The sequence below is a fragment of the Zingiber officinale genome, chromosome 2A (assembly GCF_018446385.1).
Source record: "Zingiber officinale cultivar Zhangliang chromosome 2A, Zo_v1.1, whole genome shotgun sequence".
NCBI lineage: Eukaryota > Viridiplantae > Streptophyta > Magnoliopsida > Zingiberales > Zingiberaceae > Zingiber > Zingiber officinale.
Window position 1 is genome coordinate 70,446,659 of NC_055988.1, and position 15,136 is coordinate 70,461,794.

A 15,136-nucleotide genomic window follows, 5' to 3' on the forward strand; every position below is an offset into this window, starting at 1 on the left:
AGGGTACCTAGAGGAGTATGTGAGATTTCTTTTACTTTCTCTCCTTTCTCCCTTTTCAAATCCTACCCGAGAGCCCTAGAAAGTGCTAGCACACTTGGGGTGCTCTCTTCTCCATCCTTGAGTGTTAGAGAACACATCTTGTTCGTGTGGATATCACTAGAGAGTTGTCTACGTTGACAACTTCGAGATCCGGCGTACCTTGGACAAGCAGGACTCGCGAAGGGCACGCATCGAAGGTATAAAATGTTTTCCCTTTGTAGATCTACTGTAGATCGAAGTTTGAAACTCGTACTCATATTTTTGAAAGTTTTCATCGCACGGATCCAATGGCTAGGGGGTTTCGGGGTTTCCGCGACGCGAAAAAGTGGTTTTCGCGGCCCGAAAAACCCAACACAAGAACAGCCCTTTATTTAGTTAGAATGGGTTTAGCATTTTCCTTGCTACTCAAAAAGGCAAGAACAACCTTAACTTAAAGTATGTAGTGTTAGTTTCTTGGTTTCTTGAACATGAACAGCTATTAAGCTTATCTTGTAGTTTGATTGGCTTTGCTTTATTTTTATAGCATGCTCAGTTACTTGCAATTCTCTACTTGTTAGATATACTTACAGTATTCTAGTAAGCTCTATTAGGGGATTATGAGAAGTTATGAGTAGAGAAAAGACCAAGGTCTAGTTAGAAAAGATAACAAGTAATTTAAAGTAAGAGGCTAGTACCCGACTTCCAAGGTTGTCGTTAAACAAATCCAGGTGACCAATTCCAAGCACTACAACAAAAACCCTCATAGACATCGGTTTTCCACCGGTGTCTATTTCATTTTCGACGGATGTCTATGAAGCCGATGTTAAAAGTCTGCCATTTTAGACATCGGATTAAAACCGGTGTAGTATCACTTAACGACACCGGTCTTCGAATCGGTTATTAACCGGTGTAGTATCACTTAACGACACCGTTTCATCAACGGTGTAAAACTGATGTAATATTGTATGTTAATAACACCAGTTTTGGCAGCGGTATACGACGATATAATAGTAGTTAATAACATCGATTTTGCAGCAGTGGAAAACCGATGTAATATCAGTATTTTTTAACAGTACAAATTTGATTTCCGAAACAATAACCAAAAAAATACACAAATATTCACATATTACACAAATATTCTTCATTCAACAGTATATATAAAATACACAAATATTCATAAATTACATAAATATTCTTCTTACAACAGTATCCATAAAATACACAAATATTCTTTTTACATCAAAAGCTAATAGATATCAGAATCAAGGTAGAACATTCTTTTAACAACACATCAAGATAGAACCACACTTCAAATGTAATCTAGCATGCATTCAACCCACTCGAATCGCACTTCATCAATTTCAACTCTAGAGTACTTGAGATTTGTAAACTATAAAAACACATAAATAATATATTAGTAAACCAAGACTAAAAATTATAGTTGAAAAAGCAGTAAGAGCACCAGGTAACAAGATGACTAATTGGAATGCTTAAAAAGAGAAACATTCATCAATACTATGCTTTGTCCCGGCGGGCAATTGTAGTACCAAATTCCTAGATATCCATTCTCCGAATCTTGATTAGGACTGAAGAAGCCAAGCTGGAATATGCCTCCCGCTGAAATCAAGGTCTGGCCATCGATAAGTGAGTTGTTCGGCGTCATTGAATCTCCTGCACAAAAGGTTAGGCTATGAGCAGTCTAATGATAGATCCTGTCATTGTTATAGTTTAATTATGGAATAATTATGATTTCTTTCCGATACATACCAGATGAAGACTGACCAAGAACAACCAGAGCTGTTGCTGATATGATTTCCAGCGAGAGGAAAAGAAAGAACTGCGGCTTGGCCATGGAAGTTTATTGATTTGCGTGGCTTGCACCAGCAATCTACTACTGCATTTGTTTCTCAAAGTTGCTCAAGGAGTCTCTATAATCCACAAACTTATCTCTGCTCTACGTAACAAATGTGGAAACAGAATTCTTAAGTTGAGCATTTTTCTTTTTCACGCATGTTGTTGACTTCACTGCATATAGTGTAGGGGCTTAAAAGCCTTTAAAGAGATACAGCGCAGCAGAAGAACTGTAAGAAGAAATTTAACATCAAAATAGTAACTAACTTAAATCAAAATACAATACTATTTTGAAAAGAAACCAGGAAAATATATAATAACAGTAGTCCTACAAAGACAATGAAAATCAAGTAACTAACTTAAATCTGAAGGTGATGCGTAAATTCAAAAATCTTAATAAAATACTTTGAGTGAGGCCATATTGATAACAAGTAGTCAAAGATTGTAAACCTCAAATTTCATTCCCATGCTCTGATGAATCAAGATATAACAAGATTTTAAGATTTACGAACTACTAAACAAAAATATCATGAGGAAGAATCTATAGAAGTACCTGGACAACATGGGAAAATTCATTAAGAAGTACCTTAAGGCATTTCTAAAAAAACACATAAAGCTTATAAATTATCAGAACGTTTGTTCAAGTTTGCAGACACACTAGCCTCATTAAATTTGCAAATGCACAACACTTATACATACAGTGAGAAAGGAATTGCAAATTCTATGGGTACATGATTAGAGTGTTGACTGCCATCAATAAATTATTGTTAACTTCAAATGAGTTAAATGCAGGTCAAACTAAACTAAATACAAATAGAGAAAATGGTTTGCTGTATTTGCCAAGTTAATTGCAGAAAACAATAATTGCTTGTGGGGCAAGCGAATTCACACAAAAAGTCAAAAATGTCTCAGTAATAGCTCAATTTGGATGCTTTCTGAACCATCAATCCAGTACATGAGCTTTCAAGAGCATTTTCAATGTCAGGGATCACACAAGTCGCCTTAACATGAACCGAGTAAGAAGATGTTGAAAGAGAGAAATTATGAAAATTCAAGCAAAAGAGATACTGATTAGATGGGCATGCACCATTCTCATAAAAACATCAATTACCTAAGTCTCAAATCTACCATGAACCAAGTAAGAAGATGTTGAAAGAGAAATTATGAAAATTCAGGCAAAAGAGATACTGATTAGATGGGCATGCACCATTCTCATAAAAACATCAATTACCTCAGTCTCAAATCTACCATGAACCAAGTAAGAAGATGTTGAAAGAGAAATTATGAAAATTTAGGCAAAAGAGATACTGATTAGATGGGCATGCGCCATTCTCATAAAAACACCAATTACCTCAGTCTCAAATCTACCATTAACCAACTGGACTGCATCCTTCAGCATTGAGACATCCACATCTCTGTTTGGAAGAGGAACCACCATATTATCCAACATAATCCGAGTCAAGGATGTTCTATTCTGACTAGAAAATTCCAATAACTCTTCCAACTCTTCCAAAGTCCTTGTCTCCACCTGTTTCAACATCCACTATTATGGTAGAAGGATTGGCATGATACTGTGAGGCATATATATTGCATACAGATGACAGGGTAAAAGAGCAAAACAGATTTAGCACATCTTCAATTTTTTTGCCTCGTAGGATATATTTGAATGTTTGCACTATATTTGCATCATGGCACTGCATTTGACATAACTATCACAAGAAGCAAAGGGTTTTAACATGATGGATCTTGGAAACCAGAAATCTTAGATGGAATCATTGGAAAAAGTATTTCATGAAAGTTTACTACTAAGCAAATATTGTTCTGTAAAAGAAAATTTGAAAAACAAAGGCTAAGAATTTAGTTGCATTGACTAGAAAAAGTGCCAATTACATTGTCATCCCCTTGACTAGGTAGTTCTACCCTACCAGCTCCAAAGAAACTAGTACCGCTTCCGCTTCATATCCTAATCAGAATAAAATACTCGGAAGCCAGATCAAACCCAAATCGAGCAGGGTCGATTTGTTCGGCTTGTATAACCTGCTTCAAAGCTGTCAAAAACAAGCATGGAGTATATCTGAAAACTGCTGAGGCAGTTAAACACAACCAAGAGGAATGTTGTTGCTAGAAGCCCTCTTGGGATATCATGGCTGTGATATATATCATGTATATCTATGTTTTTACAATAAACAAACTATAAAAAGATAAATGGAATTGAGCAGTTTCATATAGTTTTATCCACCAATATTCTTAATTTCTAGATTAAAAAAAGTTGGCTTTAGATTTCATATTTATTGAAGTAATAAAAGAGAGAAACATTTGCACTGTTGTATGGACAAAGACCAAGCTATGAACAGCATATACTATAATTTGAAGCTAGGGAAGTCAATAACTCACATTGCTTTACAAGCCCCAGGAACATGGTACTTAAAGTGCATCCTGGCCAACCAGTATCATGCATGAGTATTCATGTTGTCAATCTCAAGAGCCAATTCAAAGTTCTCCTTTGCACCCTATTGGCAACAAGAACATACCACTGAAATGAACCTATCTCAGTTGTTCAGGTGTTCTCTTCAATTTTTTTTTTTTAAAAAAAAATCTACTTTCTATTGAAAATTCAATAGGAAATAAGAGGAAAGCGAGTGTATGCTTGTGAAGGATACAAGAAAAACATTCGATTAGAGAGAAAAAAGATTATTCAGTTAGTTTGTGAGTCCATACTCTGAGTTGCAGGATGAGGCGAGTGTCATTCCGATCGGCATAGTCGATAACCCTATCTACTTCCTGTAGAGCACTCCACCCTTTTGCCACTAGTTCCATTGCCTTTTTGTTACGACTATGAATCCCTCTCTGTAGGGCGAAATAGCAAATCAACATATGCAGCGCGTTAAAACAAAGGCAAAGCGAAAGAAGAAATGACCTTGTGCATAAAAGAGGGCAGTGGCTTCCACACTTGTTTGGCAACTCTAGAGCATTATTGCTGAATCATTTTTCAGATATCTTGGTTGCACAACCTACCAATTTTGTCACTGCGAAACACCTAAAATCAACCCTCAAACTGTTAATGTCCAAACTCTGATCGGGTACACCATGTGAGGAGAGGAATCGAGCGAAGGGATCGGGAATCACGTCACCTGCTAGTCTAATTCCCAAATTTTAAATTAGTTAGTTTTTCTAGAATTTGTAAATACACATTTACATGGATTGTATTCTTATTTCATATAACAAACAAACAAAAAAAAATCCATATTTTCATTGAGATGATGAAAAACTTGGTAATTTTTTTAGGTTATGTGAAAAAATAGAATTCTCGAGTGGAAACTCTCTTTTACTGCTGTGCCAGTCACTAGTATGTAAAAGTCTGTGGGTGCTTCGTTCTGCAAGATCACATCTTCCCTGGGTGGATAATACTCGGCTTTCATCTCAAATACCTTCAAATATACAAAAGATGAGATACTGAGGTGAGAGCACTATGTTGTGATATTCAGTCTGGCAAAATCTGGAGTTAGAAAATTTTAATAATTACCAGTTGGAATAGCAGGTCATTAGATACTCCATGGAACAAGTAGACACTTTGAACCGGTGAGTAAAATAGATAGTGAGTAATGCTGGATCTGATGGCTTTGGGAAGAGCATCCAGTGTCTCTTGCTGTTGGAGGCCTTCTGAGTCAGTCCTGAACTTCAAACTGAGATGTGAGATCATTTGTTCTTGTAAGCATTCTGGAAGCTAATTTCTTTGTGCAACCCCCGTGGCTGCTTGGATTGTATCCCTCTGCAATGATCAGTACATATCTTTAATGCTATAAAAGTAAAACAAGAGTAAATATTGGTTGCAAGTACAACTTGCTGCCATCTGAATGGATTGATCAAGTTTTGCATTGTGAAACTTACATATCTTCTAGTTCTGCTAGTTCCATGAACTACCAAATTGGTTATATTTCTGATTAAATAGGTTGTTAGTCCAACATTAAAGAGCATGTAGAAAATGTCAAAAATCATCTCTCCTGTATTTTCAGCATGCAAGTCTCCATAACCAACGGTTGTAAGGGTGGTGATTGACCAGTACATCGAGGTCACATAGCGGATCCACAAGCCTCGCTCGTGGAAATCTGGCATAGAAGCACCGATCCAAGTACTGCTTGGATTATGATACCTTGCAGAGAAGATAATAGAAGCACCCAGCACAGTGCACAGCAAATAGGGTCACTTATGAGATTGTTATGAAATGACAGTATCAGTCGAAGTATCAACTGCAAAAGGTAAGTGAATGCACGAACTGATGGTAAAGAATAAAGATCCTTACACAAATAAGTTTTGCACATCGAACCCAAAAGTAGTTGAAGTGCCTATCTTTCTCTAGTCTGGTAAATGAAAAATGCAGTGTGTGGAATTAGTTGGAAGGTAGTAATATCTTCCCTCAGGGAACACAAAAAGCATTCACATAGTTATTTAAGAAGCATACCTTGCAAATAGTGCACTAACTCTTCTGAGACACCAGAGACGGAGCATGTTGAAGAATCCATAAGAGCGGAGCTTATGAGGCAACAATTTGTGTGCAAGTTCGGAAGGGATAGTGGAAGAAACATCAAGAACAAACCAACTGGTCAAATATTTCCATGCTATTAGCTTAGGATCGTCAATGAGCAGATAAGTTGTTCTATCAAGGTAGGCTGAAAAGAAGGTTAAAATGATGTCAATGGCAAAGAAGGCGTTGACAATATTGTCCACCAGGGCAAGAGTTCCCTTCACATGCCCAAGGAATCCAAATTCGAATGGAGAAACCCAAGCAGAATAGACAATGAGAACAATCAAGAAAATCTCCCACGCCCTGTGACAGAAATTTAAACATCAGAAATGTCTGCAATACAAAAGTCTCCAATCAATTATCTCTTGGATGTAGTATTCATGAATAGGACGGCTGAGGGTTTCTTATTTCCAGACAAGGATAATAAATTGTCATGAAAGAAAGAAAAGTATAAGCAAAATTACCCCAACAAAAGATTTAGACAACGTAAACCCTGATGCTTTTATATATGAAAAACAAAAAAAAGCCTTTTAGAACCGAGAAAAAAAATAGAGATGGGGATTAAAGAAGTTTATATGCAATGAAAGAGTAGAAAATCAATATTTACGCATCTGAAAAATTGCACCTTGAAGACTAGGATCCTTAGCTCGAAGTCCTAAATCTTTCTCACAATATCTTCACTAAATTATACAAATTAGGAGTTAGGAGAGAATACAACTCTTTTCAAAAAAATAATAATCATAATAATAATAAAGGGTAAAAAGTTATTCAAAGAGAATCCCACATCAAATCTATCACCGAAGTTCCACAAGAAATATCGATCCAGAAGAAAGTTTGGATTTTTCAAGGGTTCATGACCAAGAAAAAAAAGGTTTACATGCAAGAGGGAAAAAAATCTGAACAAAAAGAAGCCAAAGAACAAGAGAAAAAACCCCACAATCTTTCCATCCAGAGCAAATCCCACAGCTCACAATCTCCAACGGAAAAAATGGAGTTCGCCCTAGTAACGGCAGAGGGAATAGAACACCAGACCTGTATTGCCGATCGTAAGGGGAAATGATGAACCTCCGGAGCTTGACCCTGCGGTTGCTCCTGGCCCCGAGGGAGGGGAGAATCCCGGTGGAGAGGCTGTAATGGCTGCCGTCCCTCGAGATCTCCTTCTCCGCCTCGATGCCGCACATCATTGCCGACGGTATGTTGAACACCTTCGCCATATCCACCATAGTCGCCAGATCACGTTATCTACACCCACACTCCCTCTCTCCAACCGCACCCTTTCCGGATTCAAAGCATCACAGCTCACAAGAATCTCGATTGGCGATGGCGGCCGCAGAGGCGTGAGCAAGAGCAGAGAAAGCGGCAACAGCAAGACAGCCCGTTGTAAAAGGGAGGAGTTGGAGGAGATGCGACATTGTAAAAGGGAGGAGTTGGAGGAGATGCGATGTGGTTGGACGGAAAAGCAAGTGCGTCGTGTCCTGATCCTGATCGGGAGAGGAAGGGGAGTCAATCTAGGAAGGGGAAGAGGGAGATGAGGTTGAGAGAGATGGTTGGAGGTTTAGGTTTAGGTTTAGGCTGAGGCAGATGGTCGGAGGAAGGGACGCGATATAGGGTTAGGTTTGGAGGGAACTTCACAGTGTTGCAAATTTTGGCTGGTGGAATATTAAAATATTTTATTTTGGTTCATTAACACCGGATTTTAAAAATCGCTGTTAAAATCGGTGTCTATTAATGAAAAAAAAGGCGCTCATAGACATCGCCTAAAAAACCGATGTCTATGAGCGAAAATCTGCGCTCATAGACACCAGTTTTTAGAAAAACCGGTGTAAAATATTCAAAGACATCAGTTTTTGCTTAAAACCGTTGTTGTTCCACTGATGTCTATGAGGGTTTTTGTTGTAGTGAAGGTCTTGGCCCTGGTAAGACCAAGGTCTTTACCCTCATAGGACTGGAGGCTCGCTACCTCAGTCTCTATTAGGGAGCGCGCATTTGGTACTAAGCCTGGGCCCAAGAAAGAGAAGAAGAAAGTAAAATATTAATTTCAAGTATAAGGCTATAAGTAAATGAAACAAGTATCACCTATGTTTAGAACCAGCAAAGTTTAGCTCTTATAATTCTAAGCATACAATATTTATTTTCATTTGCTTTCCTTATGAGTTTATTGAGCATGATTAGCTTTATTTCCAGCATGCAGATTTATTCTTGTATATCATGAGTATGCAGATTATTTTAGTGCTTTGCTATTAGATAAGCATGAGTAGCTTTTCTTTTTAGCATTTCAGTTTTAGCATCCTTTGTATCTTATGCACTTTTGAGTTTTGTGAGATAGTTTAGTACTTACTAAACAATTCGCTTATAGATTTATTTTCCTCCTACTGCAGATAAAGGAAAAGCTAAAGTATAAAGAGGAAGGCGACAAGAAGGATGCGTGATGGATGTGTGTGATGTTTGGATCTATGGAAGCTTGGGACCTTGCTAAAGGATTTAATTAGATTTTTGCTAAGAATCTGTTAAGAGTTTATATGGATTCCTCATTCATATTGTTAAATAAGTTAGTAGCTGTTAAAGATTAGTTCTTCTTGTGTTGATAGAATTGAGTTATTTTGCGTTCTTAGCTGTATTCTTTTCCTCACTGCTGGAACTATTCACTTTGTGATGCTGGAAATATTTTAGTGTTGCTGAAATTATCTTCTTAAGACAAATGCTTAGCTTAATTAATCATCTGCCATGTGTTACATGTGAAATATTTGTGATGAATGCTACATGTCGGAACTTTTATTCTCGGGATTCTTTCTTTATGTTGCCACTCCCGAGAAAGAATTGTTATAAGAGTTAATTGGGCAATTTGTAGTGCTTTAAACTGCTAAATGTCGTATGGTCTCTATGGGTTTTCTTGCTTACCTGCTGTTATGATTAAAGGTTAAATGTTATACTTATTATTCCTTTGCACCTTCTTAGTGGTAGAAAATAGCTTGTACATGGGTTCAGTTTAATGTTTCACATTGCTTTATTTGATGTATTCCTTATTAATGTTTAAAGGATTGGCTACCAATTATGTTGCATGCACCACCAGTACCATGACCGAACCAGACAAATATATATATATAAATGTATACAAGTTCTAAATGCCATGATGGAAACATAATATTACACTTTGTTCGAACATAAGGCTATGATTGATAAGCTTGATTTGTGACAAAATTTAAATGTTAGTAGTAATGCAGCATGCCTTCATTTAGGTTTCAAAAAAAAAATGTTAAGTTTACTATCTTTAAAGTAAGCAATATTAGTTAAGTAGAATGAGTAGTTAAGAAACGTCCACCCCTAGAGAGTAGTAAGGAGGGTGGTCGTTACAGGAGCACTTCGTCATATTTTCAGGGATCAGGTTCATGTTCACTAGGGATCAAGTCCAAAGACTCTCCCAAAACATGAATTTTTAGGTCGCCTAACAACCCTTCCACTACAATGAAGCACTATCTGTAATTGTGTATCATTTGTGATACGTGTTGCAGTTTATTGTGATATCTCATCTTGTATAGATGGTACTAGATTAGACGTGTCCTTTATGATTTCCTTATGAACAAATTTACTTAAGGGCTTGTGGTTCATTACATAGTCCTCTTCTAAAAATGGGGCATTGGTGCTAACCATGACCTTCTGATTTGTAGGACTATAAAACTTCTTTCGTTTCTCTAGGATAACCCACAAACAAGTGAACTCCTGTCCATCTTATTAGTGTCTTCCTTCAGCATATGTGCTGGACTACCCCGAATCTGAATATGCTTCAAATAGGCTTACGCCTATTCTATAATTCTATGTGAGTAGAGAGTTCTGACTTAGAAGGCACTATGTTCACTTCTGTTTCCAGAGTATATCCTCAAAATGAATTTGGTAATTTTCTGAATAACTCATCATCGATCTAATCATTTCCATAAGAGTCCTATACCTTCTTTCTACTACACCATTTTGTTGGGGCGTACCAGGTGCAGTTAGTTTGGATTGAATCCCGACTTCTGATAAGTGACTCCTAAACTCTCCTAAGAGGTACTCGCCACTACGATCTCACCGTAGTGTCTTGATACTTTTACCGTGACGTTTCCCCACATCAGCCCTATACTCTTTGAATTTATCAAAGCACTTAGACTTGCGGTGCATCAAGTAAATGTACCCGTATCTTGAATAGTTGTCTATAAAATAGACGAAATATTCGAATGCACCTCTTGCCTGGATAGCCATAGATCCACACAAATCAGAATGAACCAATTCCAACACATCTTTAGCTCTATACCCCTTAGACTTAAAAGCTTCTTGGTTATTTTTCCTTGCAAATAAGACTCGCAGGTTGGAAAGATTTCCACTACCAATGAACCTAAAAGTTCATCGGCTATTATCCTTTAGATCCTACTTAAGTTAAAATGACCTAGCCTTAGATGCCAAAGATATGGTTGGTTCATTTCTGAAGGTTGCTTTCTCTCTTTAGAAGATATGTTATTAATTTTCATTTGTTGCATCGTGGGAGATATTGGATTTATAAATTGCCAACCAATGTACCAGAACAGATAACTTCTCTCTTTTCCTTAATAACAACTTTGTTATTAAAAGAGGCAGAATATCAAGTTCTTTGAAAGTTTAGAAACCGAAATCAAATTCTTTCCAAACTTGGCATGTAAAGATAATTTCTCAAAATCCATATTTTATTCCTATCAGAGGATAAACATCTCCCACTGCAACAGCTGCTACTTTTGCAGTAGTGCCCATGTAAACAGTGTTTTCCCTTTCATGTAGTTGTCGAGTTTCCTGGAACCCTACAATGAATTACAGACATGATCAGTGGCTCCTCATATCTACACACCAAGTACTGGTAGATAATACCATTAAACATGTTTCAACAACTAATGAATAAAATATACCTATATTATTCTCAGTTTTGAGAAGATAGTCCATCTTAATATCCATGTCTTATTTCCAATCATTATAATTTGGGACTACTAAGTCTATTCTATAGTATAACAGCTAGGGGTTTGACAAACATTTGAAATCCTAAGAATTACTAAAATATTTGGTCAAGACCAACACCATAAAATCCCCGTGAATTTTGTATGCCATGATAGTGTGGACGTATACAAAATCAAAAAGGAGATTTTATCCATTAATTTTATTATCTCGTCAACCTAACTTTATGACAAATAAAATTAATAGTTGGTCTATCTTTGATCAAATATTTGGTCAAAACTTTGAATTTAAAATAATATTGATTCCTCAAAATAATATCATTTAAATCCACTAATAGCTCAAACTTCGTGAATTTTGTATGCCACGATAGTGTGGACGTATACAAAATCAAACATTTGTAAGAGGAGGGGTTTACCCATTAATAACCTTGTCAACCTATCTTTATGACAAATAAAATTACCTCAAACACCATGAATTTTATATGCCACGATAGTGTGGACGTATACAAATCCAAACATTTGTAAGAGGGGTTTTGCCCATTAATTTTATTATCTTGACAAATAAAATAACCTCAAACACCGTAAATTTTGTATGCCACGATAGTATGGACGTATACAAAATATCAACATTTGTAAGAGGGGGTTTTAATTTTATTATCTTGTCAACCTATCTTTATGAAAAATTAATAGTTGGTTTTCCTTCGGTCACACAAATAATAGCAGTGACTCCGATGAGGAGGATACTATTAGATGTGGCTAAGTGTATACCATTACTTGACACTTAGTCCATTAATTAAGATTGTGCCTATAACACCCCACCCTCCTCACTACTAGTCTGTGAGGGAAGAGCACTACTGGACTACTAACTTTACTTAATTAGAGTTGTTCACATGTAAAGATCAATACATAAACTCTCTAAACATGCAACTGATAGCAGCGGAAAACATAAACAACTTATCTCTACATTCTACTCCAGCATATGAACACAACTAAAACTATACATCAATCTAATCATGTTGAAATATATGTATTAATCTGAACATGCATGCAACCATTATACAACTCAGATCATAGGTCTAATGTGCATAACAATTTAAATGAAAGAATTCTAAATACATGGCAATCTTAATAAATTGTTATGCTAAATCCCAAGGCTTCTATTGTCCAAACATCACACATCCATCCGCACCTCCTTGTCGCCTTCCTTCGCTATAGCTTTTCCTTTCCTTTATCTGCAGTAAGAGGAAATGCAACTATAAGAAAAATTGCTTAGTAAGTGCTATCTAACTCACAAAACTCGAATATGCATGTGAACATACTAAAATGCTAAACATGTAAAGCTGCACATCTTAATAGCAAATAACAGCAAGAAAATTCTAAATGACATGCTAGCATAAAAGGGAGCTAAACTTGCTGATCTTTAAACTTATGTGAAGCTTATTTCTTTTGTTTAAAAACTAATACTTTAATACTTCAAAATAATAATCAATCTCTTCTTGGGCCCAGGCTTAGTACCAAAGCGCGCTCCCTAATAGAAACTGGGGTAGCGTGCCACCAGTCCTACGAGGGTAAAGACCTCGGTCTTACCAGGGCCAAGACCTCGGAATTGGTCACCTGGATTTGTTTAACGACAACCTCGGAAGTCAGGTACTAGCCTTTCAAAGTAAAATATCTTAATTACTTCTTCTTTAAATGCCTTGGCATTTTAACAAGTACCTTGTGTGCCAAAATCCCTAAAATCTTGACTTTGAGATCTACTTGAGGCCTTAGCCTTTTTCTTTCTTTCCTTTATCTTTCTTATACTTTTCTTAAACTCAAAATACTGATAGAGAACTCAAAATCTGGAACTAAAATGCTTAATGAAAAATCTGCACTGCAATGCATATTAAAAATCTACAATGCATATTAAAAATCTGCACTAATGCTTAACAGAAATCCGCACTAATGCTTAACAAAATCTGCACTAAAGATTAACAGAAATCTGCACTAAAGCTTAACAAAAATCTACACTAATGCTTAACGAAATCTGCACTAAAGCTTAATAGAAATTTGTACTAATACTTAACAAAATCTGAACTACATACTAAAGAGGAATTGTACATGCTTATCAATTCAGCAAAAGAATAACTCTACACTTCTACTATGAGTTGTTCCTGCCTAATTACTGCTAACAAAACGAAGGAGATTCTGATTGCATACTAAAGAACCTGTTCTTACCCCTATCAGAGCACAACCTGCACTGCACATCAGCTCTAAAGAACTATTCATACACCCCTAACGAGTTTAATAGGGTACCTATATTCCACATATAAGCAAACTCTAGGTTTCTTTATTATAGGGCACAGAATTCCTTCAACTAACTATTGCAGAAATGAAAAGAGATGACAAATCTCAGAATTTCCCTTAGCCCACAACAAATCTCAATTCTTTACAACATATTTCGAAGCCAAGAGGAAAACTAAACCGAAATCTGCAAAATTCCAGTCCATAACAGCATATTCCGAAATATGAACTTGCATTGTACTGAAAAGAACTAAATCTGCAACCATGTTAAAAAAAAACTATTCTTAAACTAACTGTTCATGCTATTAAACCACACACTGAATCCTCTTTAAGCATGCTACAATGGAACACAAAGGAGCAAGCAAATCCTTTTTTAAGTGTGCTACAACAGAACTACAAAGCAGCAAGCAAATCTCGGAACTACTCTTAACCCTCTAGCACCCTAAATTCTGCACAACATGATCCGAAACAAGAAGGAACTAAATCCCTAGCAAGCATAAATTTGGCACAAACACAATCTGAAAAAAAAAGAGCATGTCGTGGATGGTAAGGAGTGAAACAAAGCTCCAAAACTACTCTTACTACAGGTGAGAAGCAACTTACTCTTGTTCTTTGACTTACAACCAGAAACAACTTCTAGGGTTTCGGCGAGCTCGAGATTTCCAGCAACTCCCCGCGTCCACGCACTCTCCTCGACGAGCGGATCGTCAAGATGTGAAGAAACCTTCGGATTGGACCCTTGGCCGGCCACCGAAGACGAGTCCTAACCCTCCTTGCTTTCCGCCCGAGCACAGCCATCGCACGTAGAAGAGGAGGAATTAGGTTTCGGTCCCGGACAACATAACAATGCTTATCTCTCTTATAACTTCGAATTTATGTTACCTACTTCCATATAAATAAATTTCCGCCTGATATTTGCTCAGCACCGCCCGCTTGGGCGCTTGGTCATCGTGCTTCACTTAAGCCTCTGACCGGGTCAGAGGTCGGGGGTTCGAAACTCAGCCGAATCTCTTTTATATCTAAATATTTTCTGTTTTCTATTACTGCTTAAATAAATTTCGCGCCTTCTTTAATCAGCACGACCCTGCTGGGTTCTTGGTCAGCCGAATCAACTTAAACCTTTGCTTAACCGAAGGTCTCCAGTTCGAACCTCGGCTTAACCTCTTTATTTTTTTCAACTTCTTTCTTTTGGTAAAAATACCAAACGAACTTCAAAAATTACATAAAATTACTCTAAAAATTCCTAAAAATTTCTAGAATATTTCTAAAGCATTTCTAAATATTTTCAACCACTATTAGAACTCATAATGAGGAAATTTGGGTTGTTACAGTGCCCCTTCCGATGGGAAAGATCACACGCTCCTAATTAATTTTCTATAGTCATCCAAAATGGAAGTTTGATCTAGTGATCCACAAACAAACTCATCCGATGTAGAGGAAGACACTCAGAGCCAACGTGCAAGTTTATTTATATCACTTACAAACCAGTAATGGAGACCGTGGAATTTATTTA

At 36.9% G+C, this 15,136-nt stretch overlaps 1 long non-coding RNA gene and 1 pseudogene across 1 annotated transcript; both read right to left on the minus strand.

The window, feature by feature from the left end:
* Positions 1–4,311: 4,311 nt before the first annotated feature.
* Positions 4,312–4,842, minus strand: LOC122039696. The gene is made up of 3 exons (XR_006128339.1): positions 4,787–4,842; positions 4,588–4,716; positions 4,312–4,379 (listed from the first exon to the last, which is right to left on the minus strand). It is a non-coding gene; the product is annotated as an uncharacterized LOC122039696 (long non-coding RNA).
* A 308-nt stretch (positions 4,843–5,150) lies between these two features.
* LOC122043695 lies at positions 5,151–7,572 on the minus strand (annotated as a pseudogene).
* Between the last annotated feature and the right edge of the window lie 7,564 nt (positions 7,573–15,136).